The sequence below is a fragment of the Saimiri boliviensis genome, chromosome 14 (genome assembly GCF_048565385.1).
Source record: "Saimiri boliviensis isolate mSaiBol1 chromosome 14, mSaiBol1.pri, whole genome shotgun sequence".
NCBI lineage: Eukaryota > Metazoa > Chordata > Mammalia > Primates > Cebidae > Saimiri > Saimiri boliviensis.
In genome coordinates this window covers 77322244-77348794 of record NC_133462.1, presented here as the reverse complement: position 1 = coordinate 77348794, position 26551 = coordinate 77322244, and the positions used below count along the sequence as shown (strand labels likewise).

General features: G+C 42.8%; 1 protein-coding gene and 1 pseudogene across 1 annotated transcript in view; one reads left to right on the top strand and one right to left on the bottom strand.

Annotated features, from left to right (window-relative positions):
• Positions 1 to 10261, bottom strand: part of COQ8A (coenzyme Q8A) — a 49566-nt gene extending 39305 nt beyond the window's left edge. Inside the window, exon 1 of the mRNA XM_010340877.3 lies at positions 10036 to 10261. The gene's annotated coding sequence lies outside the window, so the exon portion shown is untranslated. The remainder of the gene's footprint in view (positions 1 to 10035) is intronic.
• Positions 7820 to 8429, top strand: LOC104651743 (NADH dehydrogenase [ubiquinone] 1 alpha subcomplex assembly factor 4 pseudogene; annotated as a pseudogene).
• Positions 10262 to 26551: the final 16290 nt, after the last annotated feature.

The window sequence follows — 26551 nt, the reverse complement described above, 5'->3', positions numbered from 1 at the left end:
GCCTACTCCTTTTATCAAAACATGTGGATTCAGTAATGTGACCACACCTTCCATCTTTCCCCTCCATACTGCTTTTCCCCTTTAAATACTGAAGCCCTCAAAATCATCTTTGGAGAAAGGCACAGACCTGTCTCCTGGGCGCGAGTCCTTCATCTTCGCAACATAAATTTCTAAACTGATACAGATACTTTTTGGTTCACAGTACTGACATTTAACTTTATTCAAAGTCATTTGTTTGATATTATCACTTGGAAAAATTTAAAGTTAGCTGTTCTAGGTTGATGCCTAAACTTAGGGCTGCTTTATTATAATGAAATCCAGAAGTGAACCTAACTTCCCAGTTCCCCATTGACCACTTGGGGCTTGGCTTCCCAGAGGTCTGCCTGAGTCCCCAAGAGCAGAATTCCAGGTGTGTGTGATGTGGGTGAACACAGCTTTGTGTCAGGCTCTTCTTCCTAGGGGTAGGGGAGGGCTTTCTTCCAAGGAGAATGGAGACGGTGCCCTGAGGCGGCTGTGGCTGGGCACTGGTCAGCTGGGTGGGTGCTCCTCTCTGCACAGACATTGACATGCCCTCCCCCATCTTCACCACACTAAATACAAAGTCCATTTTAAAGGAGAATTAAGGAGTTATTTTGACTAAAGTTTCAAGTAACTGCCCCAAAACAGTTCACAACTTGCCTTGATTAAGTCAGCTGACTCCCTTTTCCCACTCAGGGGAAACAGACCAAGCCTCAAGGCCTTTAAAGGGTGGCCGTTGCTTCCTCCCTCATAACTGTTCTCTTATACTGCCTGCTTCCTCCAAGCCTTCCCAGCCTAGTAACCCACAGGACAGCCCACGGCATAACAGAGTTCCTGGTTCATTCCTTCCTGTGTCTTACAAACTCTACACCATCAGATTTCAGCTGGATGAGAATGTGATTGTCATCAACTCCTGCTTCTGCCAAGTGTGGAGAGGATGTGGTGCTTTAGTTTCACAAACATGGGGCGGCAACTGGCTGCTTCCATGCTAGCTCACTCCCACTCCACCAGCAGTTAACAGGCACCCACCACCACATCTGGCTAATTTTTGTATTTGTTTAGTAGAGATGGGGTTTTTCTCCAGCTTCTCTCCAAAAGTACCTTGAAGACAAGCATAACCCACCACCACAAACATTAGTTTTTCTTCAAGGACTGCCAGTCTGGCTTACTAGAGAAATGACCTCCCGCTAGCCTATGTAGACGGGATCTTCCTCAAATTAATACAACTTTGACTTTACTCCCTATGAAATAATGACCTCAGCTTTATTATGCTAAAGACACATTTCTTTCTTTCCTGACCCGGTTTTTAGTGCAAAGATTTTCCCTGCAAATTATTTTTCAGTTGTGATAATGGGATTGTAGTTAGGTTTTTTAAGAGTCCTTATGTTTTAGAGATACACATTATCAGATGAAATAATATTATATATGGGATTATCTTCAAAATATTACAGGACTAGGGAAGTGAACAGGCCATGGATTTCTTTATATTACATGCCTATGTGACACAGGTGAATTTCTACCCTGGCTTACCTTTAGGACAGGATGCCTGTGGTCAGAAGGTGCCCCTCATGACCAAACACTGGTGAGACCCAAGATGGCAGCTCACTTGACCTCTGAAGAAATTCTAACTTCATTATAATCTAATTTTCGTGCTAAATGACACTCCCACCAGTACCATGACAGCTGATAATCATCATCACAATGACCAGAAGAAACTATAAAAGACCAAAAAAAAAAAAAAAACAAAGGAAGGCAGCATTCTGTTGAGAAGTTCTCTACCCATTCCCAAAAAAGGCATGAATATCCCTAGCTTTTTTTTCTTGAGACGGAGTCTCGCTCTGTCACCTAGCTGGAGTACAGTGGCACAATCTCAGCTCACTACAAGCTCTGACTCCCTGGTTCAAGCGATTCTCCTACCTCAGCCTCCTGAGTAGCTGGGATTACAGGCAGGTGCCACCATGCCCTGCTAATTTTTGTATTTTTAGTAGAGACGGGGTTTCACCATGTTGGCCAGGATGGTCTTGATCTCCTGACCTCATGATCCACCTGCCTTAGCCTGCCAAATTGCTGGGATTACAGGCGTGAGCCACTGCGCCCAGCCCTCCCCTAGCTTTTAATGCCCAATTCCTTCATTAAAGCAGTTCTATATTTATGACTCCCTGACTTTCACAAGCTGAGAAGTTAATTCGTGAACCAAGCTCCTGCTTCTCAATTCTGTGGCCATTCAATAAAGCCTGCACTGCTTGACACTCTTTTGTTTTTGCAAATTGGCTTTGGGACACCAAAGTGGGAAAGACTACATTTTGAGGGGGACCAGCTTCATTGGTTACAAGTTGACAATAGTGGAAGAACGATGAGTTTATTATATTATTGTCTATATATGTTTTCAATTTCCCATAATAAAAAGTTGTTTTTTTAAAAAAGTTTTTTTTTTAAAAAAGGGTTTCTGCAAAAAGGCCCAGCCTGAAGATAACACTAATAATGTGGGCAGGGTGAAGAAGAAGAAAACAGTGAATAACAGTCATTACTATTATTCTTTGTCAACCTCACTACAAGGCAAGGGCAAGGATAGATCTAACTGTGGCAGCCTTTCAAATTTTGAATAAAATCCAAAATTATCAGGAAAACATTTGAAACATAGATTTCATTCATGGGGTATCTCACTCTGATTGTCTGGTGTACCTGAAAGTATTAGTTAATGATCATATGCTGCCATCTTAGTTAAGACATTTAAAAAAAAAATGTATCTGTGAGTACAGTATTATGTAATATAAACACTCTCTTTCTCCTTCGGGGACTCCCATTATAAGTATATTTGTCTGGTTGATGGAACGCACAGATTTCTGAGGCTGTGAAAAAAAAATTTCATGTTTTTTCCTTCATTCTTTTTTTTTTCTTTTCCTCAAACTGGATAATCTTACTTGACCCATTTTCAATTTTGCTTATTCTTTCTCCAGCCTGCTCAAATGTGCTGTTGAGCCCCACTAGATTTTTCATTTCAGTTATTGTATTTTTAACTCCAGAACATGTTTGATGACCTTGAAAATAATTTGTTTTTATTGATATTCCCTATTTTGTAAGACATCATTCTCATACTTTTATTTTTTTCTTTAGACATGGTTTCATTTATCTCTTTGAATATATTTGAAGTAGCTGACTTAAAGTCTTTGTCTAATAAGTCCAACGGCTGAGACATTATCTATGTTCTTACTGATTACATTTTTCCCCTATGCATGGGCCATGCTTTCTTGTATCTTTGCATGTCTCATACTTTTTGGTGAAAACTGGACATTTTAAATAATACAATGTAGCATCTCTGGCAATGAGATTCTCCTCCCTCCCCAGGGTTTGTAGTTATTGCTCCTTGTTGTCGTTGTAGTTCTTTGTTTAGTGACTTTCCTAAATTAATGTGTAAAGTCATCGTTATGTTACTGCCCCATAGATAATATGTATGTGAAATTCTCACGTTTTGCACACCCAAAATCCACTAGTTTACTTTAATAATTTCATCTTTTACTCAGAAATGACACATCAAATATAGTCTTCATTTATAATACTTAGAAAATCATTTCATATACTGGTTGCAATAGTTTCACATTAACACTAGATTATAAAGTGGAACCACTGAATATTCTATGAGAAGTTGATTTATCACAGTTTTCAGATCTAGAGAAAAAGTCCTGAGGCATATTTATAGAATAATAATTTTCATGTTCTACATTACCTAGCTGTGTTCAACGGCAAGATTCTTTTTGATTCCTTGATCATTTGGAGTATTAATTAAACATGGTTAAGAATAAAAACAGGCCAGGCACAGTGGCTCACACCTATAATTCCAGCACTTTGGGAGGCCAGGGCGGGTGGATCACCTGAGGTCAGGAGTTCAAGACCAGCCTGGCCAACATGGCGAAACCCTGTCTCTACTGAAAATACAAACAAAAAATGAGTCAGGGATGGTGGTACAAGCTGTAATACCAGCTACTCTGGAGGCTGAGGCAGGAGAATCACTTGAACCCAGGAGGCAGAGGTTGCAGTGAGCTGAGATCATACCACTGCGCCCTAGCCTAGGCAACAGAGTGAGAGAATCTGTCTCAAAAAAAAAGAAAGAAAAAATAAAAGATATATATATATATATATATATATATATATATATATGCACAAGAAGAAATGTTTTCAAGCAGAAAGATGCCAAAGCAACCAAGTCACAGTCTGGACACCTGCTCTCCACGGCTATCTGGTGTGTCCACCCCACACCCCTGGGGCTCTCAGAGAGTTTTGTCATAATGGGAAAACAACTGCTTAAAAATTCTTTTATGGGCCAGGTACTGTGGCTCATGCGTGTAATCCCAGCACTTTGGGATGCCGAAGCAGGTGGATGACCTGAGGACAGGAATTTTAGACTGACCTGACTAAAATGGTGAAACTCCATCTCTACTAAAAATATAAAAGTAGACAGGTCTAGTGGTATATGCCTGTAATCTCAGCTACTTCAGCTACTTGGGAGGCTGAGGAAGGAGAATCACTTGAACCTCAGAGTTGGAGAATACAGTGAGCCAAGATTGTGCCATTGCACTCAAACCTGGTCAACAAAAGTGAAACTCCATCTCAAAAAAAAATTATGCATGAACATAAAAAAGTAGGAGTCAAAATAGATTCCACTATTGCTTTATTTTATTTTTTGAGACAGGGTCTCACTGTCACCCAGGCTGGAGTGCAGTGGCACAGTCATGGCTCACTGCGGCCTGAACCTCTTGGGCTCGAGCAATCCTCCTGTCGCAGCCTACCGAACAGCTGGGACTACAGACAAGTACTACCATGCCCATTATTTAATTTTTATTTTTATTTATTTATTTATTTTTTGTCAAGACAGAGCCTCACTATGTTGCCCTGGGAGGTCTTGAACGCCTGGGTTCAAATGATCTGCCTGCATCTGCCTCCCAAAGTATAGGCATGAGCCACCAGGCCCAGCCCACTATTGCTTTAAATACACAAATTTCCCATTGTATCTTTACAAACCAATATTTGGGAAATGTTAGATTATATGATCACTGGAATCCTACTTCCTCTACAACTTTTTTCTATTTTTAAAAACTCTTGTCCATTTTAATTAATTGATTTCAGTCTTTCATTGGGTAATAATACATTCACTTGAATATTTAAAAATCCATTTCAAAAAGATTTTGCAGTGAAAAGTCTTCCCTAATTCCATCCCTTTCCCACCCACTTCCCAAACCTCCTGCCCACAATTCCCTTGCCCTCCCACATAAACATCTCCTCTGTTACCAAGTTTCTTATCTCTTTTTAGTTTCTTTATACATAAACAAGAAAATACAAACCTATACTCATATTTTATACAAATGGCCTCACTGAGCACTCGGTTCTACTTTTTTCATGTAACAGTATAACTTGCAGCTCTTTCCAGATCAGTACATGGAGAGCATCCTCATTCTTTTTTTCCGTATTACGTTATATGGAAGAACCATAATTTATTTAATCAGTCTCCTGTCCTGCACTGTTTCTATTATTTTGCTATTACAAACAGTGCTGCAGTGAATAATCCTGTCTGTTTTCAAAATATGATTGACTTGGACCTAAGCGAGGCTGGATCAGAATGCTGAGAGTGGTATCAGTGCAGAGCCCGAAGTGCTCTTGCTGTGCTCAGAGACCTGACAAGCATGACTCACTGGCTCCATGATTAGTCACATCCCTCACCCCTCAAACACTCTGTGGTGAAAACCCAGCACAAACAGATCATTTCTGGAGCCCCAGGAATGCACCATTGCAGGCCACAATCTGAGGAAGTCACTAGATGCAGGAAAATCCAACCCAGTCCTGTTAAGAGAATGACAGTTCAACTCTGTTGAACTAAGGCAAGACTTAATTACTATAATTAGCTGACTGTACAATTAGAAGTGATTAAGCACATTACAGAAGAGGCTCGGCTCCCCACAACTGGAAAAATCCCAGCTCAGTCCATTAACAATGTCTTCGGCTTTTCTGTTTTCATAGCTGATGCTTGCAGTACATGTCTACCTTCTCAATAGGGCATTATTTTTCTTTTCAGCACACTGTAGCATATGGACATTAGCCAAGTAGATCATAATCATTGGTTTAATTTTTCTATGCTTAAACTGAGATATAATTTATATATGGTAAAATGCACAGATCTAAGGTCTATAGTTCATAAATTTTTGCAAATGAAAATATCCTGTAAACCTTCATCAAATATAGAACAATTTGGCCAGGTTCAGTGGCTCATGCCTGTAATCTTAGCACTTTGGGTGGCTGAGGCAGGAGGATCACCTGAGGTCGAGAATTCGAGACCAACCTGATCAACATGGAGAAACCCTGTCTCTACTAAAAATACAAAAATTGGCTGGGTATGGTGGCTCATACCTGTAATCCCAGCTACTCAAGAGGCTCAGGCAGGAGAATCTCTTGAACCCCGGAGGCGGAGGTTGTGGTGAGCAGAGATCACGCCACTGTACCAGTTATTTTCCCTTAATGGAATCAACCTAGAATAGTTGCCTGCAGAGAGGGAGCTAGGAGGCAGAAGCAGGGTGAAGACAGTGCAATTGTGAAGGGGAATTTAGAAACAAGAGTCACCACATATCCAAAACAGACAGCGAGGCTTAGTTCAGAGCCTGCTGTGGGCAGGAAATGCTGTCAAGGCAGGGTCTAAGTGGCTGCTAGTAAAAGAATTTCAACTTCAAGGTGAGGACGGACCAAGGACCAGATTTTGCCAATGAACAAGAAGGTTAAATGTTAATATGAACTTTTGTGGGTTTTTTGTGGTTTTTTTTTTTTTTTTTTTGAGATGGAGTTTCAATCTTGTTGCCCAGGCTGGAGTGCAATGGCGCAATCTCAGCTCGCTGCAACCTTCACCTTCCAGGTTCAAGCAATTCTCCTGCCTCAGCCTCCTGAGTAGCTGGGATTACAGGCATGCACCAACATGCCTAGCTAACTTTGTATTTTTAGTAGAGACGGGGTTTTTCCATGTTGGTCAGGCTGGTCTCAAACTCTTGACCTCGTGATCCACCTGCCTTGGTCTCCCAGAGTGTTGGGATTACAGGCATGAGCCACTGCACTTGGCCAATATAAACTTTTTTTTTTTTTTTTTTTTTGAGACAAGTCTTGCTCTGTTGCCCAGGCTGGAGTGCACTGGCGTGATCTTGGCTCACTGCAACCTCTGCCGCCCGGGGTTCAAGTGATTCTCCTCCCTCCGCCACCCTACCCTGTCTCTACTAAAAATACAAAAATTAGCCAGGCATGGTGATGAACTTTTAATAAAAGAGCACAGGAGGGCCTAGCTCCCTTGGATGAAATAAGCAATCCTGGAAGAAACTAAGAGGTGTGGACCTAAAAATCCGAGAACAGAATCTCCCAGTGGTGTCTGAACTTTGGGTTTTACTTTCTTTCCTCACACCAGTGAGAGAGATGTCAGTGTCCCTGGTCATGGTAAGGTATTTCAGACAGGTGCCTCCATCCCCACAAACCCCAGGGGAGTGTGGCAAGGGAAGGGTACACAAGGGGGAAGCCCATGGTGGGGGTTGAGGGACAGACAATTCCTGGGATAGTTGCAACATTGATTTTACAAAATTTCACACTGTAAGGCTTTTGGTAACAATTACCAATACATGGAACTAATGTCTTTGGATAATTTGTCATTGTTCTGTATTAAAAACAATTCATAAGTTTAACCTGAATTCTTAAGAGTATCTCAAACTCTGGAAAGTGGTGATTAATTATAAAGTCTTTTCTGACATGCGGCATGAACCTGACAGCATCATGTTACGAAGCGATGGGGGCTGTGGTGACTTGTGGGATCAGGAATTTCAACCTAGAGAACCGAGCAGAATGGGAAATCAGCAAGATGAAGCCCTCTCCCGCTGCAGGCACCTGTCTACCAACAGCCTCCTGTGAGAGCAGATTAGTGTCTATCCAGAAATTAAGAGAGGTTGCCCATAAAGGTGACAAGCTACTATCATTTCTAAAAGGTGTGTATGTTGATTCCAAAGATCCTGTGTCTTTCGTGCAGGTAAAAGCTGCTGAAACATGTCACGAGCCAAAGGAATTCAGATTGCTGAAAGGCCATCACTTTGATATGATAAATATTAAGAGCATTCCCAAAGGCAAAATTTCCACTGTAGAAAGATTGACACTTCTCAATAACCATAAGCTTTATCCAGAAACATGGACTGCTGAGAAAATAGCGCAAGAATACCATCTAGAACAGAAAGATGTGAATTCCCTTCTTAAATATTTTGTTACTTTTGAAGTCAAAATCTTCCCTCCTGAAGACAAGAAAGCAATACAATCAAAATGAAGAAAGTCACAAAAATGTCCTATGTGTACTCCTTACCCCTCATCCTGTATATTTTCTCATTTTTTATTAAATTATGTTAATTTACCAAGTGTTTAATGCTCTCATTGTGAGAGCATACTATTAATATTTATTGAGCTCCCTGACTTTTCAAGATTGCCATAGAATGTATTTTGTTTTCTTTTAATTTGGTTTAGGCATATTTCATACGTACATGTCAGCATGACTAATCAGCACATCTGCACCTTTAAACAAGAGTTAATTTGTTATTTTAGGCATATCAAACCCACTTTTAAATTGGTCATATGACCCCTTGGGAAATGTCCTGAATCCCTCATTTTAAGTTTTACTTTCCAAGTTCGATGTTTAGTTCATTCTTCATATGTGATAGTGAAAGTAAAAGCTTTCCTGACTCTTAAGACTGACATTTTCTGGTTAGGGAAAGAGACTTGGTAGCAAAGTAGACTAACAGTGTTTCTCAAATAAAGGCACACAGGAGAAAATAATAAATCAATAGAATCTAACTAAAATTACTACTCCAGGGAATAAAAAGTATTGAGGATTCATTTTATTTTGAATTGGCTTTAAGTATGGAATAATTGTCTTTACAGTTATAAAAAGTAATTAGTGGTGTTTACAAAATGTTGGGAATTTCTGCTTTGGCAAACAAATAGGTAAGTCCCATTGGCCTTCAGAGAGGCAGGCAGCAGTAGAAACTTTTGAAAAAGTAACATTTCTCTAGATTTAACATGGAAATAGAAAAATTTTAAGATTAAATCAAAAAACCATGGTAAATGAAATTTGGTGATTATATATAGTTTTGGATGTTAACACTAGTTGAAAAAGGAGAGACAAAATAGCAAGTAGAAGCAGAGAACAGGATCATTGGAAGGGACCTGAGAAATTGCTACTTCATCCATTTCAGCAAACTTACTAGCATGGCATGTACTGGTACTAGGATCTTGAGTGAGAGTGTGTGAGTTTAGCTCTGCCTAATATATTACCACTTGTGGGATCTTTGGGAGACTATATCCTCTTGGAGACTGAATTTCTTCTATAAAATGAGCATAATGCTACCTTACTTAAATTTAAGGGTTATCATGAAGATCAGTGAAATAGTAAAGAACTACAAAGGACCAAGCAAATATGAATTATTTTTTGCCGCGGAGAAACAAGCACCTGGGTAGAATACATGACCTAAGGTTTCTGTAGTGTATGACCTACGCCGGCCCAGAATTTAGTCTTTCAAATCCTAGTCGTGTGTTTTTTCTGTTGTGCCAAAAAGTGGCACACATCAGAGAAGAGAAAAGGTGTGAATTGTGGGTATATTGGAGTTATCAGTGTGCTGAGGAAAGACAAGCATCACTACTCCCAGAGATGCCCTGGAAATGATATAAAAGGTGCTGAACAATTCAACATGATGACAGAATGAGACATTTGAAGTAATGCTGAGAACAGAAAAATGGACAAGTGGAAAATTTGGAGGCATGTCCTCGAGTATATATTTGTTATGTGAACAAACTACCTAGTTTATTTTTAGTTCAGTACAATAATTGTTTTAAGAAAACATGAAATAACCACTCAATATAAAACACATTTTAAAACTCCTGTAAAAAAATTATTTTTCTTCAAAAAACTAATATATTGTTTGTGACCTCTTTATTAGTATTTAAAATAATGAAATCCACTTTTACCTTAATGCGAAGTTCATATTTTCAACATTTTCCTGAGAAGGTGAAACGAGGTTCTAATAATTGGAAGGCGATACTGACTTTTCTTGACTGGTTCCATGCCTTGACCTTATTTACAACTTTGTTTCAAGATTTTCCAACCTGTTTGTTTACTTGCTTCTTTGGCAAGAGTCTTTTCTCTAGGGGCCTAGCTTCTTATAAGCTTGGACTAAGTCTTGTGCCTCTTTCATAACCCATGTCCTGCCCATGCCATGCCGAGTGCAAGAGCTTACCAAGAGCTAGAGGACAGCCCATGGAAATTTCCATAGCAGCTGCTCAGCCCCAGTCTCCCCTCCCCAACTGGGACCCGGCCTGCAAGTCTTACCAGCCCAAGGACACTGGACCTGGCTCTGGGTCAGGCTCTAGGTCTATTTATGACTTTTTATCTCAGGCTTTGTGCTTTGGCACTCTGCACTCAGGAAACCTCCTCCTGTCCTCACCAGTCAACACACAAACACACATCCTTATCGGAACAAGAGGAGAATGGTAGGTCAGATCCACAGACTCCTTCTCCATAGCTGCCCAGATGGTCCCAATGTCTCACCACCTTTAGTTCATCCTTCTGGTTTGAGGAGTAAATCTTTCACGGGAACAAAGATTTAGGCCTTCTGCCATCAGATAAAATATCTTTATGACCAATGATGAACCTATTAATTAACTTATTTCTCACATGCTTCCCCTTATTAGGAAAAAACTGCCTCCAAGGTAGTAGGAACCTCACTCCCCCAATATGTACCCCTGAGCTCAGCTCTTTGACAGAATGAGTCATTGATAAAACCAACAGCCCCTGTGGGAGCTGCTCAAGGAAGAGCTGAGCCCTTGAGGGCCCAGAAGCACCTGGTGCCTGAGGAGGGGGGTGAGGAGCTACCCTGCTCACTGCGCTCTCTTCACAGGCAAGGACTGAGGACACAAGGAATGGGAGCCAGAGAATGTGGGAACAAGAGCAGAACGTCCCTCAGGCACGCTGTGTAACCTCTCCGGCCTCGGTGTTGGAATGGGCCAAATTCCTGACCTAACTACTTAATTCCTTATTTTTGTGATAGTAATAGTAGTAGTATTTCACTAGTGGCCATGTTTATTACATAATTTGGATGTCAGTGGGAGCCTCCCTAGTTAAGATTGGTTCAAACTTCTATTCTCCACCCTTTGGAAGTATAAATTCCTTCTCGAAAGTTTGGCAAGTTCTCAGGAGGCAGGCCAGGGCAGAAGGTGGGCAGAGGCTCACACATATAGTCACTGCTGGTTCTCAGCCCCTGCATCTGGAGAATTCAGCTTGTGGACTGTCTCAGCATCTGTGTGCTGTCCCTGTCTGAGACCTTGATCATGTCTGTGGGTCCCTGTTCGGGCACCAGCTGTGGCTAGTGTCACATCGGGTCACCTCACATGGGGTCCCCCACACAGGGTACCACCTGTGACCTTGTTCACATGGGGGTCACCACCTGAGACGACGCCACCTGTGGAGGTCTGTCCCGCAGACCCTGACTCAAAGACGGATGAATAAATACACTCTCACACCTGATTCAGTGATTCAGGTGGGTTAGGGGGTCGTCAGCTGCTTACAGAGGGCAATGGCAGTCAATTGACCAAGACTCCCTCTCCATCCTCACATTTATTCAGTATAAATTTTGTAACAGAGGTTTTTAACTAACATGCTTGTGGATAATTAACATGGTTAAAGGAGTTGTTTTATGAATGATAAAAGCTTTTGGTTCCAGGGCCCAGAGTTAACACTGTTAACGGGCAATTCCCCTTTGACATCTCCCTGAGAGGGCCATCAACACACAGTTTATATCAGCAAACACAATAGAGTAGAGACAAAGGAATGTGGGGTAAACAGACTGAGCTGGGGAAACTTTATTGCTCTTTTACCCTGTGACTTACAGTTCTAACACTGGCTGCTGTCAGCCTGTTCCATCAGAACTTTTGGCCTTCCAAAAGGTTTGAGACTATAATCTTCTAACTTTCCTTAATATTTTGCCAGCCACCCAAGTGAACCCCAATGCCTGTCCAGCCCAGTACCAACCCCTCAAGGGAGTGGAGATCTACGCAACAACTTCGAATGAAATATTAGACACCACTGTTCTCTAAAGCTCTTGAGCCATCCGGTCCCATGAGGATTTTAGGCTGGTTCCCCTTATGGAGTGGTCCAGCCTGCTCTCCTCATTCTCCCATCTCTCCTCCTTACTCCTTCCCTTTGGTATTGCTTCCAGAACTCCAAATCCTTCCACCTTTATTCTGCAGAGTCATTTATTTCTCTAACATTCCTTTTACTGAATTCGGCCATTTAAACCCACCAAGTAGCAGAGAAGGATGTTCCATTCAGCAAGATCTACCTTCATTACATACCAGACAACCGTGGCTATGAATGTTTTTTCTCAATTCTATTAAAATTTCAAATACCATTTCTATCAAATTCTTACCCAAATGAAAATTCCACTTCTCAGAAAGCAGAGAAAATCATGAAGAGAAGCACCATTTTGGATCTAATTCTGCACTGCTAGGGGAAACTGTAAGATGAAAGTGAGAGAAAGCTCCCTGTCATCCAGGAGCCTGGGACAGCTTCACTCTGTACCAAGAGTTCAGAAGGAGAATCCCAAGGTATTTGGAGAAAAATTAGGCATGCTTGATCTCATGATCTGAGATAAAGGAAGGACAGCTCAAGCAGAAGCAATGAGGTTATAACTGCAAACGAGCCCAGAGTGGCCAAAGAGAAAACAGGTCCACAGTCAAACACAACTGTTGAGGGTGAGTGGGTCATCAGGGTGCTCCTCCTCCACACTGCCTGACAAAAGCTCTGGCCTCTTCATCATGTGACTTCCAAGGTCTCCCTGGGTGTCATCTCCACGTAGTGTAGGGATCATAATGGCCAGCCCGACAGAGGCACACATTACTTCTGCCCATGCTTCGCTGGCCGGACCTCAATGACATGGCCACACCTGGCTGCAGGGGAGTCTGGGAGATGTCCCCCAGCTGTGTGCCTGGGAAGTAGAGGAGAGCATGAATTTTGCCCAGCGACTGACACTCTCTGCCACACACTCCTTTGGTTTCCCTTATTAAAGAGAGTTATGGTCAGGGTGGAAAGTTGAAGAGCACTATTGGAAAGAGAACTTGAAGCTCCAAGTACAGAAGGAGGCAGTAAGAAAGCACCTTGCCGCCCCAGAACAGCTCAGGTCTTCTGACCTGTATATATCATATTCAAGGGTACTGAGGGAGCTCACAGATCAGAGACTTCATTTTTTTTTTTTTTTTTTTTTTTTTTTGAGACGGAGTTTCGCTCTTGTTACCCAGACTGGAGTGCAATGGCTCGATCTCGGCTCACCGCAACCTCCGCCTCCTGGGTTCAGGCAATTCTCCTGCCTCAGCCTCCTGAGTAGCTGGGATTACAGTCACGCGCCACCATGTCCAGCTAATTTTTTGTATTTTTAGTAGAGACGGGGTTTCACCAAGTTGACCAAGATGGTCTCGATCTCTTGACCTTGTGATCCACCCGCCTCGGCCTCCCAAAGTGCTGGGATTACAGGCTTGAGCCACCGTGCCCGGCCAGAGACTTCATTTTTAAGGAAACTTCATCAACAGAAATATTTCTGGAAGACTGATGAGGCAGGCAATGTCTTCCTGATTTTCAAAAGGGCTAAGAAATTAGTATGTAAAAGTATATAAAAGTGAACTTGACATTAATATGGATGAGTGGCTGAAAGAGAGGATGAAATGGATGGCCTTGAATATTCAGAAGGGAGAGAACTGGCCACAAAGGACCAGCATGTGGTCCAGGATAATCTTATTTCCTCTTTCAGAAGAGTTAGCCTTAACAGTGTTCACATTCTTAGATTTAATAATACCCCTTCAGGAAGTATTATTACATTTTCCACAAGAAGATGTTTAGCACAGTTTTATTTGAAATGGCAAAAACTTAGAAGCAAGCTGAAAGTAGAGCAACAGGGGAATGGCTATGGAGATTATTAACCACAGATACAATGAGTTGTCATACAGCCTTCAAGACTGTTTTCAAAGAGTATTTAATAATGTGAGAAATATTTGTAAAATACTCTTAAAAATTTAAAAATAGTAAAGAAAATGTAAAAAGCAAAAAATTATAAACAGCACTACCATATAACCTGCAAGCCCACTACTATAATATATACATATACAAATAAAATAAAATCAGTATGTTAAAGAGGTATCTGCACTCCCACATTCATTACAGCATTATTCACAATGGTCAAAACAATGGAATCAACTTCAGTGTTCATCAGTGCATGAATGGATAAAGAAATTGTGGTATACACAGTGGAATACTATTCAGCCTTAGAAAAGAAGGAAATCCTGTCATTTGCAAGAACATGGATGAATCTAGAGGCATTATATTAAGTGAAATAAGCCAGGTACAGAAAGACAGATACTGCATGATCTTACACGTCGAATCTGAAAAAGTTGAACTTGTGCAGGAGGCTGAGGCAGGAGAATCACTTGAACTTGGAAGGTGGAGGCTGCAGTGAGCCAAGATCACACCATCGCTCTCCAGCCTGGGCAACAAGAGTGAGACTCCATCTCAAAAAAAAAAAAAAAAAAAAAAAGTTGAACTCATAGAAGCAGAGAGTACAATGGTGGTTGTCAGGGACTGGGAGGCAGGGGTTGGAGAGGTTTAGTCAAAGGATACAAATTTCAGTTAGATAAGAGGGATAGGTTCAAGAGATCTATTGTACAACATGGTGTTGTTGATGAAAAGAGTCAAATTCTGTAAAATATTTGAAGAGATTTATCCTGAGCCAAGTATGAGTGACCAATGACCCATGACACAGCCTTCAGGAGACCCTCAGAACATGTGGCCGGGGTGGTTGGGGCACAGACTAGTTTTATAGATTTTAGAGAGACATGAGACACCAAAACATGTAAGATATACATTGGTTTGGTCCAGAAACGTAGGACAACTTCAAGTGGGGGGACTTCTAGGTTATAGGTAGAATTTAAATTTTTGATTGGCAATTGGTTGAGTTATGAATAGAAAGGAATGTCTGGATTATGATAAGGGGTTGTGGAGACCAAAGTTTGATCATGCAGGTGAAGCCTTCAGGTAGCAGGCTTTGGAGAGAAGAGATTGTAAATGTTTCTTAGTAGACTTAAGGTCTGTATTGACATTGAATGCTGGTTGGCTTTTCCTGAAATCCCAAAGGGAAGAGAGCATAATGAGGCATGTCTGACCCTCTCTTCCCATCATGGCCTGAACCAGTTTTTTAGGCTAACTTTCGAATGCCCTAGCTAGGAGGAAGGGTCCTTTCAAACGGTTGCAGGGCCTTAGAATTTTATTTTTGGTTTATATAACTGTAGTTAATAATAATTTGTTGTATTCTTGAAAATTGCTGAGTAGGTTTTTGGTTTTGTTTTGTTTTGTTTTGTTTTTTTGAGACGGAGTTTCGCTCTTGTTACCCAGGCTGGAGTGCAATGGCGCGATCTCAGCTCACCGCAACCTCCGCCTCCTGGGTTCAGGCAATTCTCCTGCCTCAGCCTCCTGCGTGGCTGGGATTACAGGCATATGCCACCACGCCCAGCTAAATTTTTTTTTTTTTTTTGTATTTTTAGTAGAGATGGGGTTTCACCATGTTGACCAGGATGGTCTCGATTTCTTGACCTCGTGATCCACCTGCCTCGGCCTCCCAAAGTGCTGGGATTACAGGCTTGAGCCACTGCACCTGGCACTGAGTAGGTTTTAAGTGTTCTTATCACAAAAAATGATACATGTGAAGTAATGTATGTGCTCATTAACTTGATTTAGCCATTCCACAGTGTATACATACTTGAAAACAACATGCTGTACATGATAAAGAAATACATTTTTGTCAATTAAGAATTTTTTTAAGGATTTTTGAAAATTAAAACAATGTAACAGAGAAGGTATGATTTCAGTGATGTGAAGAATACCAACAGAGAAAAAAGCTGCAAAAAAAATGCTGAAATGTTAACAATAGTTATCTCAAGATGGCAGAATTTTGGTCATTGTTAATTTCCTCTAGGTACTTTCCTGCATTTTGCCACAGTAGGCATGTATTATTTCTACAAATAGAAAAAAAGAAAAGTTTTCTAGGAAAATAAATCATGAGGCTGGTAGAGCAGGGCACTGCCATATACATCTAGGCCATCTTGCTTTTTACAAGGCACTTGACAAAATCCTTCACTGATACTTATATGTGCTGGTGGACAAAATTGTGCACCAAGTTATTATAAATACAGGTGGTTGATAATCCTTGAATGACCATCCCCAGTCCAGAGTTTGGACTCCAGTGACAGAAGCAGGTCCCTGTTCTACTTAATATTTTTACCTGCATTTCAGGTGAACATCTAGAGCTATAACACTGTCCACTGTGATGTCTATTAGCCATATGGGACTATTTAAAGTAATTAAAATTAAAGGCGATTTAAAATTCAGTTCTCGGTTGCACAAGCCTCATTTCAAGTGCTCAAAAACTGCGTGTGGCTAGTGGCTACCACATTGGACAGCACAGATCTGGTATATGTCCATCTTCATAGAACCTCCTGTTGGAAAGTGCTGCTCTGGGGCAAGTTTATCAGTTTCACAGAGGACACAGGCTGAGGGAGAATGATCACCACTCCCAGATGATCCACACAGGCTGAAACAAGCCAGACCTAAACAGATGAACTTGAACAGATGTTAAGTATAGTATCCTGTCATGTGGGCTCCAAAGTATAACTGCTGATGTATAGCAGAATTGGAGAAAATTAATTTGGGTTGGAGACAAGCTCCATATGTATATATAGGGTAATACAGGTACCCAAAATAAATGAGATCCTGGGCTGAACTAGTGAAGTATCATGTTCAGAACAAGGAAGGTGATAGTTCCAAGCTACGTTGGTCAAACCACATTGAGTATTCAAGTGTTTTTCTTGCAGTGGTATTTTCAGAACTAGAATTGGCTATAATGAAACTGTTAAAATGGAAAGCACTATTTGCATCACTAGGAATTGCTGTTGGTTACAGATTGTAGTTAGGAACAATCACAGTGTATGGGGGAAAGCTGCTGTGAATAGCCCAGCTACTTGGTTTTAGTGGCTTTGTGCTTTGTTTACTAAACAAGGGAGACAATTAGTCATAAAAGTAATAAAAGTAGTGCTACTGGTGAGAAACTGTTAACAATGTGCTGCTATGGACATAAAAAAATTTAGTTCTGGCAGATGTAGTGGCTCATGCCTATAATCCCAGCATTTTGGGAAGGCGAGGCAGGCTGATCATGAGGTCAGGAGTTTGAGACCAGCCTGACCAACAGGGTGAACCGTGTCTCTACTAAAAAAGCAAAAATTAGCCTGGTGTGGTGGCAGGCACCTATAACCCCAGCTGCTCAGGAGGCTGAGGCATAAGAATCACTTGAACCTGGGAGGCAGAGGTTGTGGTAAGCTGAAATTGTGCCATTGCACTCTAGCCTGGGTGACAGAGCAAGACTCTGTCTCAAAAAAATAAAAATAGTTCTTATATGTTTTTATTACGTGTGACTTCCCAAAAATGCAAATATCATGCTATAAGAGAGCAGACAGAATTGTGTTCAGTTTTGAGCTGTTTAATCCAAATGAAATGCTGAAGTATTTGAGCAAGTCAAGAGAAAAAGGAGGCCAGGTGAGGTGGCTCACACCTGTAATCCCAGCACTTTGGGAGGCCGAGGCGGGAGGATCACCTGAGGTTGGGAGCTCAAGACCAGCCTGACCAATATGGAAAAACCCCCTCTCTACTAAAAATACAAAAATTAGCCAGGTGTGGTGGTGCATGCCTGTAATCCCAGCTACTCAGGAGGCTGAAGCAGGAGAATAACTTGAACCCAAGAGGCGGAGACTGCAGTCAGCTGAAATCACGCCATTACACTCCAGCCTGGGCAACAAGAGTGAAACTCCATCTCAAAAAAAGAGAGAGAGAGAGAAAGGAACAGAATAAACAGAACTCCAGAAACAACAACAAATAAAAAATATTTGGAATTGAAACCATATATGTTTCACCATATATTTATGTGCACCCTAGAGAAAGCGATTGGAACTAGAATTGGATATCAACTCAATACAAGGAAAGACTGTCCAAAAGTCAGGGGTGATGCAGTAGGCTGTGGAAACTGTACAGGGTGGTGGCAAAGCTGAATTCCAGAGCCAGGCCAACCTGAGTTTTCATGCTGACAATTTCTTGGTATGTAACCTAGGGCAAGTTACTTAGCTCTTCTAAGCCTACGTTTTCATCTGTAAAACATGGTATCGCTACTTCTTAGTGTTATGAATAGAGTGAGATAATACATGCCTTGTGCATATCACAGTGCCTGACTTACAGCAAACCCTCCATAAATGTTATCTAGCATCTGTTATGATTCTCAGTGATGGTTAATGGTGATTGAGCTCTGTCTACCAGCAACCTGGAAGTTAAAAAGTGATGTGTGGGCCAAGCGCAGTGGCTCACGCCTATAACCCCAGCACTCTGGGAGGCCGAGGCGGGCAGATCACCTGAGATCGGGAGTTTGAGAACAGCCTAACCAATATGGAGAAACCCCGCCTCTACTAAAAATACAAAATTAGCTGGAGGTGGTGATGCATGCCTGTAATCCCAGCTATTCAGGAGGCTGAGGCAGGAGAATCGCTTGAACCTGGGAGGCAGAGGTTGTGGTAAGCCAAGATCATGCCATTGGGCAGCAAGAGCAAAACTCAATCTCAAAAAAGAAAAAAAAAAATGTGATGTGTGAAGAGAGTTCTACAGTCAAATTCATTTGATAAAGATCAGAATAATCAAAGTTCAACAGGTTTCTTTACTCTATGGCTTCTCTGAGACTTTAATATACAACCCATCACATTGGGCCACAGAACCCTTTTTCACAGAACATCTTGAGGGAATTGAGTGTTTTGAACACACTTTGGAAAACACTGAATTACAGGACTTCTGAAATTCTTTCTTACTTTAACTTTGAAAAAGTTGTAAATTTCAAATGCAGTGATGTTGATAACTGGTGTTTATCGAGCACTTACTATGAGCCAGCTATTGAATTAAGCACTTTAGAAACCTAATGTCATATTCTCTCAGCAGCCCTGTAATATTATTATCTGCTTTCTACAGTTGAAAAGATTGAGACTCAGAGAGGGTAAGCAACTTGCCCAAGGTTACACAGCTAATACATGGTGGAACCAGCAATGTTACCTTGCCTATCCTTTCAAAGCACTTCTTAGCCAGTAGGCCACTTTATCAAAGACTGCTGATTTTTTATGTATCATTGCATTGACTCAATACAATGATGAGTATTTCGGGGGTAAAACCAAAGTGAAGTTGGCCTTATAGTAAAGGGGAAAGAGTATAGACCAGGAGCCGGGAGGGTTGGACTTGAACCCTCGTGTTGTGACTTCAGAGCTCATGCCCTTTCTAGTGACTAGCATTGAGCCAGCTCCTTCATGCCAGGTTGCTTTAAGATTGTTGGGAGAAGTTGCAGGGCCGCTGGCTAACAGGATATAGAGATTGTGTCTATGTTAAGTGACTGCAGAACTCTGCTTTCCATTGCTAGAGATGTCCATGACTGTTCTGATTTAAAAAAAAAATAAAGCCCTAGTTTTGGGAAAAACTTCACATATGCCCTTTACTTCCACCTTAATCCAAGACTAGATAAAACGTACCTCCTCTCCCTTTCCCACTTTACTGCATGCTCCTGAGCATTAAATATTCTAGGATGCTCTTTCCCTGCAGGCAATGTCAGGAAGGACTAACCCTTCCAGGTTAAAGCTCAGGATCTGGAAGACGAAATTCTGTGCTCAGCTCTGCACAACACGGAGGTAATAATGTTCATTCACCAAACATGTCAACCCTGTGATATGCTCAGGCCCTGGCTGGGGCCTCTCTGCTGGCACCTGGGAGGGAGAGCACAGGGGGCCTGAGCCTCCCACAGAGCAAGGACCTGGTTTGTCATCTTTGCTTCTCCAGTACCACCAGCCAGGGACTCGGTGGTGGGAACTGGATGCCGGAGGCCGACCTGGTAAACACCTGGGCTTGAGGCCCCCGCAGGCCTCAGGACGGAATCGGCTGCCCTCATGTGGCCACACTGGAGTGGAACTAATAGAAATTCAAGGCAAATGGAGGAGACCCTGGAGACAGGAAGGGAAGTAACTGAAGGACAGCAGAAGTGTAAAGCCACCAGAAAAAAGCCGTAGCCTTCTGGAGGAACAGTGGACCTCAAACATTTTGGTCTCAGGACCCTTTTACACTTGTAAAACTTACTGAGGATTGCAAAGACCTTTTGTTATGTGGGTCAATTCTATCCTATTGAGAAATTACAACTAAGAAATTCTTTTTAAATTTATGTGTCAACTTTAAAAAAAAATTTCATTTTAACATAAATAAGTTTTTGAAAATAGCTATAATTTTGCAAACCAAAAACCTTTCATGAAGACTGGCATTTGTTTACATTTTTGTAATTTTCTTTGTTAGAATATATAGAATATCGTAATAGAAGACAGCTGGATTCTCATACCTGCTTCCATATTCAATCCCTTGTGATAACACATATCATGCAGCTTCTGGACAACTCCAGTGTACACTTGTAATAGAAGGAGAACGGGAAGGAAATGTAGTTTTATTACAATACAATTTTGACCCCATGTGCCCCTAGGACCACATTTTGAGAACCACTGCTGCAGAGTTTAAGCTAAGAACTAATTCTGGCTCAGGGTCCTCCTCCTGACCTTTTTTTGAGAGAAAAAAACTGTCCTAAGATTCATATGGAATCTCAAGGGATCCCCAGTAGCCAAAACAATCATGAAAAAGATTAAAGTTGGAGGCCTCACACATCCGTTCACAACATATTACAAAGCTATAGTGATCAGAACAGTGTGGGCCAGGCACAGTGGCTCACGCCTGTAATCCCAGCACTTTGGGAGGCTGAGGCCAGCAGATCACTTGAGATCAAGAGTTCTAGACCAGCCTGGCCAACATGATGAAACCCCGTCTCTCTAAAAATACAAAAATCAGCAGGGCGTGATGGCACACGCCTGTAGTGCCAGCTACTCGGGAGGCTGAGGTAGGATAATTGCTTGAACTGGGGAGGCAGAGATTGCAGTGAACTGAGATGGTGCCACTGCACTCCAACCTGGGTGACAGAGTGAGACTCCAATTCAAAACAAACAAACAAAAAAGAAGTCCAGAGGTGGCTGAGGGAGCTACTTAAGGAAGTCATCAAGTCCCCAGCCCCTTTGTGGTTTCCTTCTCTATCATACATGCTTTGCCTATGGCTTTCACGCTAGTGGTCACTAAGTGCCTATGACATCTCAAAGCATCACAACTGTGTCCCATGCAAGGAAAAAAGGCAGGTCATGACTGAGGCACCCCTCCCTCTTTTAAAACCAGGAAAACAGTATCTTTCTAGAAGACCCAAGCATTAGATTTTGGCAGAGCTGAGTCACATGGCCACTCCTAAGTACCCAAGACCCTGGGAGGTGAGCAATGCTAAATGTGCCTGAGGACACCCTGAGCACAGCAGGCTGTTAGGAGGGAGAGATACTGGGGAAGGCAACCTGCACGTGAAAGCCACGTGAATGGATAGGATCATGCTGGGGAGAGAGGAGCAGCAAGCTGCGAAGGGGAATCAGAACTGAGGCCTGAAAATCTCCTGCATCTAGGGTAAAAGCAGAGAAGCAGATGGAAAATGGCCAAGGAATGAGCAAGAGGAGGGAAGAAAAGTAGGAGGAAATTATCAAACAAAATAAAATTGGAGCTGAGTGCAGTGGTTCATGCCTAAATTCCAGCGCTTTGGGAGGCTGAGGCTGGATGATCACTTGAGGCCAGGAATTCCAGACCAGCCTGGGCAACATGGCAAGACCCCATCTCAACAAAAATTAAAAAAATAAAAAATTAGCTAGGCATGCTGATGCATCCATGTAGCCCCACTTGAGGTGGGAGGATTGTTTGAGCCCAGGAACTTGAGGTTGCAGTGAGCTATGATTATGCCACTGCACTCCAGCATGGATGACAAGGCGAGACACTGTCTCTAAAAAAATTAAATTTTAGACACTGGATTTAGTAAGGAGAGACTTTATTCAAAAGGATTATTGCAAGGATGAGAAGGGGAAGAAAATGGGACCGTTGCAATAGGGAGGACCTCTGACTGTTAAGATCTTCCAGAGTCTCAAGATCTAGGCAAACAAGCTTTTTGGTTTTGTTTTCTTAATAGGGGAGTAAACACTAGAAAGAACAGATGTGGGGAAGTGGAATGGAAGGGTGGCAAGATCAGATAGATGAGAGATATCTGCCTCTGGAGCCCACCTCTTCTCCAGAGGGGCTGTCTGCCGGCTCAGGAAAGTTTAGGGACCTGGGGAAAAGAGGGAAGTTTGGTGAATGAGCATTTTGTTCCGATTAATCAGTGGGGAAAAGAAGCTCAGATGATCATTTAAAAGACCAAGAATGGGAATTTGGAGGGTCTCTGTGTGTGTGTGCTCTTGTCATAATTAAACAAGAGAGGCTTCTAAGAGGCCTGGTTAGGGAAGACGGCTCTTTGCAGAAAGCTGTCTGCTGGAACACAAAGCACGGGGGGTTTTCTCAACCTTAGCTGTTTCCAGGAGCAAGGGCTGAGACAAAATCCAACATTTTCAGAACCAGTAGAGAGTGGGTGTCATGAAAGCCTTAGAGAAGAAAGTATTTAAAAATCAAGACCAGCCAGGCGCGGTGGCTCAAGCCTGTAATCCCAGCACTTTGGGAGGCCGAGGCAGGTGGATCACAAGGTTGAGAGATCAAGACCATCCTGGTCAACATGGTGAAACCCCGTCTCTACTAAAAATACAAAAAATTAGCTGGGCATGGTGGCGCGTGCCTGTAATCCCAGCTACTCAGGAGGCTGAGGCAGGAGAATTGCCTGAACCCAGGAGGCGGAGGTTGCGGTGAGCCGAGATCGCGCCATTGCACTCCAGCCTGGGTAACAAGAGCGAAACTCCGTCTCCAAAAAAAAAAAAAAAAAAAAAAAATCAAGACCACCTATCGTTAGGGTAAATCATGCTAGAGTAAAACAGAAAAATCAAAAAATAAAAGAAAGAGTGTTTTAATATGAGACTGTTACAATTTTTAAAAAATTATTTTGATAATTTCAAACCTAGAGAAAGGTTGAGGAATAGTACAAAGAAATCTTCCTGATTCCCCAAATATTTTACTACATTTGTTTCCCCATGAGTACGTTCAGCCTCTCAGGTTTTTGTTCTCCCCCAAGTAGGCTCTGGAGTACTGGAGGGTGGGGCAGGCACAGGAGGATGGCTCTGGGTGGCCATCTGGGGTCTCCTGGCCATCCAGCTCTGCTGGCAGCTGTAGGCTCTGCTGGCAGAACTCGGAGCCTGGTCTCTTGGTTTGGTTGTCACAGGTGCTTGCAAGCCAGCCCAGCCTCCCAAGCTCTCACTGACAGACACCTCACCCCACTCCACTGCAGGCCTCAGAGAGGGACTGCTGGCTCTCCGCCTGGGGACCTACCACTTGCCCACTCAAGAATTGTGGGAATCTTCTGTCTCGTGCTGAGGCTCAGAGAAGATAACCCATGCCTACCATCCAACCCCACTGAGTTCCCTTTGGAAGGTGGTGTAGAGTCAGGTACTGTTGAGCCTGAGACCTGACTTTCTCTGTGAGTCCCAAATGGGGAGCAAGGGGAGAAGGTCTTCCCTGCCTCCTCTCTTCTCCCCATCCTCCCCATTCCCAGAATACCCCAGGGCCCAGGGTAAGCCACACCTTTACTTCCTCTAAATCAGTGGTCCTCAACCCCTAGACCATGGACAGTACCAGTCTGTAGCCTATTAGGAAGCAGGCTGCACAGCAGGTGGCAAGCGGTGGGAATGAGCATTACCAGCTGAGCTCCACCTCCTGTCATTCTCATAGGAACTCGAACCCTATCATGAACTGTGCTTGCCAGGGATCTTGGTGGCATGCTCCACATGAAAATCTAACGCCTGATGATCTAAGATGGAACAGTTTCATCCCAAAATCGTCCCCCAACCCCTGTCTGTGGAAAAATTGTCTACTACGACACTAGTCACTGGTCCCTAGAGATTGGGAACTGCTACTGTCAGTCATATCCTCCTCCTCTCTCCATGGATGGGACCCCTTCCCTACCTCTTGGGAGAAACTCTAGGAAGTCTTCTGGATTTGAGTTTTTAAACCTGCCACTCTCATTAAATAACCCAAATCCCTATGTCTCCTGCCTTGAGGTGCTAAGACTCTTCCTTGGCCTTCCTTAGAGGAAAATTAAAATGCATGGGTCATTTGCAAATTAGTAGCTGGGTACAACTGTACTTTTCCCAGAGGCCTTCTCTTCAAAAATTAATGTCCTTATCCCCCTTTTTGGTCATTTAAAAAGTCTTTCTCATGGGGAAATCTTTGACTTTAAAGTTTAAAACTTAATGAAATGTAACAAAAGAAGGTATCTGACCAATAAGCACATGAACAGGTACCCAGCATTATTAGTCAGCATTAGGGAAATGCAAATCAAAACCACCAAGAGACATCACCGCACACACACGAATGGCTAAAATCAGACTACTTTTTTATTTTTTGTAGAGATGGGGTCTTGCCATGTTGCCTGGACTGGTCTTAAACTCCTGGGCTCAAGTGATTCTCATGACTCAGTCACCACAGTGCTGGGATTATAAGATTATACTTTTTTTTTTTTTTTGAGAAAGAGTTTTACTGTTGTCGCATAGGTCACAGTGCAATAGCGTGATCTTGTCTCACTGCAACCTCTGCCTCCCGGGTTCAAGTGATTCTTCTGTCTTAGCCTCCTCAGTAGCTGGGATTACAGGCGACTGCCATCAGGCTCAGCTAATTTTCGTATTGTTAGTAGAGATGGGGTTTCACCATGTTGGCTAGGCTGGTCTCAAACTCCTGACCTCAGGTGATCTGCCTGCCTCAGGCTCCCAAAGTGCTGGGATTACAGGTGTGAGCCACCATGCCTAGCCTATATTGGGTATTTTGAGTGTCCTCGACAGGAAGATGGCAGCCCATGCTTGCTAGCAATTACACACTGCAGGAAGGACCTATTTCTACCAGTCAAGAGCACCTATTCCACAAACCACATGCCATGGGTTACTGTACCAACTACTCCCTGCTTGATCTTGGGGAAGTCAGTCATCTCTTTGCCTCAGTTTCCTCATCTATAAAATGGAAATTGGAATAGAAGTTACCTCCCATTGTTACCAGAATTGAGGGTGAACTCATTTAGTGCGAGCCTAGCACAAAGTTGGCACTGTGTAAAGCTTTGCTACTGTCACTGTTACTCTCTAGAGCCCACAACCACTGCCTTGAGATCCTTCCTAAGGTGTCCAATGTTGCACACAGCAACACGGCACTTCTGTTTATATTCATCTGGCAACTAGTCACATGTACTGACAAGTATCTCCCGCCTGCCTCCAGGGAGCTCCTGGCCAGTGTCCTCAAAGCTTCTCCACAGCCTCTCGCCATTCACTCGGAACAGACTCTTCCTCCCTACCACCGTTCAAAGCTGTCCAGAAATCCACTGTCCCTCACATCACCTTTCCCAAGTAGCTGAAAGAAAGGTGGTGATTGCCGGGCGTGGTGGCTCAAGCCTGTAATCCCAGCACTTTGGGAGGCCAAGGCGGGTGGATCACGAGGTCAAGAGATCAAGACCATCCTGGTCAACATGGTGAAACCCTGTCTCTACTAAAAGTACAAAAAATTAGCTGGGCATGGTGGCACGTGCCTGTAATCCCAGCTACTCAGGAGGCTGAGGCAGGAGAATTGCTTGAACCCAGGAGGCAAAGGTTGCGGTGAGCCGAGATCGTGCCATTGCACTCCAGCCTGGGTAACAAGAGAGAAACTCCGTCTCAAAAAAAAAAAAAAAAAAAAGAAAGAAAGGTGGTGATTACAGGGCCCCTCCTTCTCAGTGGGTGACCCCAGGACGCTGCCTCCCCATTCAACCCACATAAGCATAGAACACATCACTGAATCACAAACCGCAGGCATGCTTCTACTGTGGATAGTTTGATCAGCTTGCAATCCACATAGACTGTGCTGTCAGGCATGAAAAACGTCCACAGCAGGGGCAGTGGAGGCATATGCATCAGCCCCTCGTCCTTGGCCACTCCACGCCACTGGCAGGCATTCTGTATAGAGCTGATGGTGGCAGCGGTGGGGGCCGCAGGGTCTCCTAAATACTGACCTCTGAGTGTTGGTACAGCTCCAACACCCTCCCTTCATTTTAACCCCAGAACGAAGGTCTACCTTAATCCCCACTGCTGTCATCTAGCTGCCTCCCAGGGACCATTTCCACCGTCTTTGAAGACATCAGCTTGTGGTTCTCATTGTTTTGGTAACTTCATCATCTATGTTGGTGAACCAAAAGACACACTGTAACTATGTGTTCCTTATCCTGTTTAGGTAGATATGTGGTCACTGGAAATAAAGACATTTCCCAGTATCTCAGCCTCAGACAGGTATGGCCATAGGACTAATGGCCAGTTGAACATAGGCAGAAGTGCTGCG